Here is a 3,902-nt window from a genome sequence, read left to right as displayed (position 1 = left end):
GCAGGGTTCTCAGGATCATAAGCTTCTTCAGAAGCTGCCTCTTTAGTACTGTTGGATGCATTTTGCCATCCATTCAGACTTTGAGAAATCATGTTGACCTGCTGAGTCAACACTTTGTTCTGAGCCAATATGGCATTCAGAGCATCAATTTTAAGAACTCCTTTCTTCTGAGGCATCCCATTATTTACGAAATTCCTCTCAGAAGTGTACATGAATTGGTTATTTGCAACCATGTCAATGAGTTCTTGAGCCTCTTCTGGCGTTTTCTTCAGGTGAATAGATCCACCTGCAGAATGGTCCAATGACATTTTCGAAAATTCAGATAGACCATAATAGAATATATCTAATATGGTCTATTCTGAAAATATGTCAGATGGACACCTTTTGGTCAACTGCTTGTATCTTTCCCAAGCTTCATAGAGGGATTCACCATCTTTTTGTTTGAAGGTCTGAACATCCACTCTAAACTTGCTCAGCTTTTGAGGAGGAAAGAATTTATCCAAGAAGGCAGTGACCAGCTTATCCCAAGAGTCCAGGCTATCCTTAGGTTGTGAATCCAACCATATTCTAGCTCTGTCTCTTACAGCAAAAGGGAAAAGCATGAGTCTGTAGACTTCAGGATCAACTCCATTCGTCTTTACAGTCTCACAAATCTGCAAGAACTCAGTTAAAAACTGGTAAGGATCTTCAGATGGAAGTCCATAAAACTTGCAGTTTTATTGCATTAAAGCAACTAGTTGAGGCTTAAGCTCAAAATTATTGGCTCCAATGGCAGGAATGGAGATGCTTCTTCCATCAAATTTGGACGTTGGTTTTGTGAAGTCACCAAGCATTCTCCTTGCATTATTGTTGTTGAGTTCGGCTGCTGGTGCACGAATTTGTGATTCGCACAACTAACCAGCAAGTGCACTGGGTCGTCCAAGTAATACCTTACGTGAGTAAGGGTCGATCCCACGGAGATTATTGGCTTGAAGCAATCAATATTTGTTTTATTAATCTTAGTCAGGAGGCCAATAAGGATTTAGTGAAATTACTAGATTTGATTCTAAAAATAAAAGAGAATAACAGCGTTACTTGTTGTGCAGTAATGGGGAATATGTTGGAATTTTGGAGATGCTTTGTCCTTTGACTTCAACTCTTCCTTGAAATCCTTCAATACACGCAAGGCTCCTTCCATGGCAAGCTCTATGTAGGGTGTCACCGTTGTCAATGGCTACTTCCCATCCTCTCAGTGAAAATGTTCCTATGCTCTGTCACAGCACGGCTAATCATCTGTCGGTTCTCAATCAGGTTGGAATAGAATCCATTGATTCTTTTGCGTCTGTCACTAACGCCCAGCCCTCAAGAGTTTGAAGCACGTCACAGTCATTCAATCCCGGAATCCTACTCGAAATACCACAGACAAGGTTTAGACTTTCCGGATTCTCATGAATGCTGCCATCAATCCGGCTTATACCACGAAGATTCTGATTAAGGAATCTAAGAGATATTCATTCAGTCTGATGTAGAATGGAGGTGGTTGTCAGGCACACGTTCATGGATTGAGGAAGTGATAGTGTCCGGATCATCACCTTCTTCATAATTAAGCGCGAATAAACATCTTAGATAAGAACAAGCGTGTTTGAATGGAAAACAAAGGAATTGTATTAAATCATCGAGACGCTGCAGAGCTCCTCACCCCCGACAATGGAGTTTAGAGACTCATGCCATCAAAAGTATGTAATTCAGATCTGAAAAATGTCATGAGGTACAAAATAATTCTCTAAAAGTTGTTTAAATAGTAAACTAGTAACCTAGGTTTCAGATATGGTAAACTAAGATAATTGGTGCAGAAATCCACTTCTGGGGCCCACTTGGTGTGTGCTGGGGCTGAGACTAAAGCTATCCACGAGTAGAGGCTTTTCTTGGAGTTGAACTCCAAGTTATGACGTGTTTTGGGCGTTCAACTCCGGATCATGACGTGTTTCTGGCGTTTAACTCCAAACAGCAGAGTGTACTTGGCGTTCAACGCCAAGTTACGTCGTCTATCTTCGCGCAAAGTATGGACTATTATATATTGCTGGAAAGCCCTGGATGTCTACTTTTCAACGCCGTTGAGAGCGCTCCAATTGGACTCCTGTAGCTCCAGAAAATCCATTTCGAGTGCAGGGAGGTCAGGATCCAACAGCATCAGCAGTCCTTTTTCAGCCTAAGTCAGATTTTTGCTCAGCTTCCTCAATTTCAGCCAGAAAATACCTGAAATCACAGAAAAATACACACACTCATAGTAAAGTCCAGAAATATGATTTTTGCCTAAAAACTAATAATATTTAACTAAAAACTAATTAAAACATGCTAAAATCTACATGAAATTACCCCCAAAAAGCGTATAAAATATCCGCTCATCACAACACCAAACTTAAACTGTTGCTTGTCCTCAAGCAACTAGATAAATAAAATAGGATGAAAAGAATTAAGAAACAATAATATCTCAGAGTTTCAAGTGAAGCTCAGATTCTAATTAGATGAGCGGGACTAGTGGCTTTTTGCTTCTGAACAGTTTTGGCATCTCACTTTATCCTTTGAAATTCAGAATGGTTGGCATCCATAGGAACTCAGAATTCAGATAGTATTATTGATTCTCCTAGTTTAGTATGTTGATTCTTGAACACAGCTACTTTATGAGTCTTGGCCGTGGCCCTAAGCACTTTTTTTCCAGTATTACCACCGGATACATAAATGCCACAGACACATAATTGGGTGAACCTTTTCAGATTGTGACTCAGCTTTGCTAGAGTCCCCAATTAGAGGTGTCCAGAGTTCTTAAGCACACTCTTTTGCTTTGGATCACGACTTTAACCACTCAGTCTCAAGCTCTTCACTTGGACCTGCATGCCACAAGCACATGGTTAGGGACAGCTTGATTTAGCCGCTTAGGCCTGGATTTATTTCCTTGGGCCCTCCTATCCATTAATGCTCAAAGCCTTGGATCCTTTTCACCCTTGCCTTTTGGTTTTAAGGGCTGTTTTGGCTTTTATTCCTTTTGATCCAAATATTTTTTTTTTTCGTAAGAAAATTTTTTTTTTTCACTGCTTTTTCTTGCTTCAAGAATCAATTTCATGATTTTTCAGATCATCAATAACATTTCTCTTGTTCATCATTCTTTCAGGAGCCAACAATTTTAACATTCATAAAATTCAATATCAAAAATATGCACTGTTCAAGCATTCATTCAGAAGACAAAAAGTATTGCCACCACATCTAAATAATTAGAATTTTCCTTATTAAGAACTCGAAAAAATTAAATTGCCTCTTTATTCTACAAATCTACTATTTTATTCATGTTTGATGATGATGAGAAAAATAAGTTATAACTTAATTGGAAATAAAGCCAAAATAGATATGCTAATTACTACTACTCCTATATAACTTCTAAGGTAAAAACCTATAATAATACTATCACAGAGTTAAAACTAGAATTAGAACTTAACAATCTGTATTTTGGGAAGTGGATGTTCCTCTAGTCTGTGGGGTGCCTTCAAGAATTAATTTCTGACGCTTCAGCTCCCTTAAGTTCACATCCTTGCTCTTCCTGTTCTCTTAGGTGCCATGATCTTAATGAGTTTTAGCTCAGTGATCATGGCACATCACACCAAACTTAGAGGTTTGCTTGTCCTCAAGCAAAAGAAAGGAAAGGAGAGGAGTAGAAGGAGAGGTAGTTTTGAAAAAAAAGATAAGATGAGTTGAAAAAGATATGAGAAGAAATTAAAAATATTTGAAAAAGAATTGGATTGGAAAAAGATTTGTGTTTATGAATTAAGATACATTTGATATTTTTGAAAAAGGGATTTTAGAAATCAGGGTTCTTAGAAAACTAATTTGATTTTGAAGGATGACATTTTGAAACATGTTTATGCAAGAAA

The 3,902-nt window shown here is 38.1% G+C and overlaps 1 non-coding gene across 1 annotated transcript; it reads left to right on the top strand.

The window, feature by feature from the left end:
- Positions 1–366: 366 nt before the first annotated feature.
- Positions 367–470, top strand: LOC130943008 (small nucleolar RNA R71). Its single transcript, XR_009071548.1, has one exon. It is a non-coding gene; the product is annotated as a small nucleolar RNA R71 (small nucleolar RNA).
- The last annotated feature ends 3,432 nt before the right edge of the window (positions 471–3,902 follow it).

Source organism: Arachis stenosperma, chromosome 7 (genome assembly GCF_014773155.1).
Source record: "Arachis stenosperma cultivar V10309 chromosome 7, arast.V10309.gnm1.PFL2, whole genome shotgun sequence".
NCBI lineage: Eukaryota > Viridiplantae > Streptophyta > Magnoliopsida > Fabales > Fabaceae > Arachis > Arachis stenosperma.
Note: the sequence above shows the minus strand (reverse complement) of the source record. Positions and strands in the feature narration are given on the sequence as shown.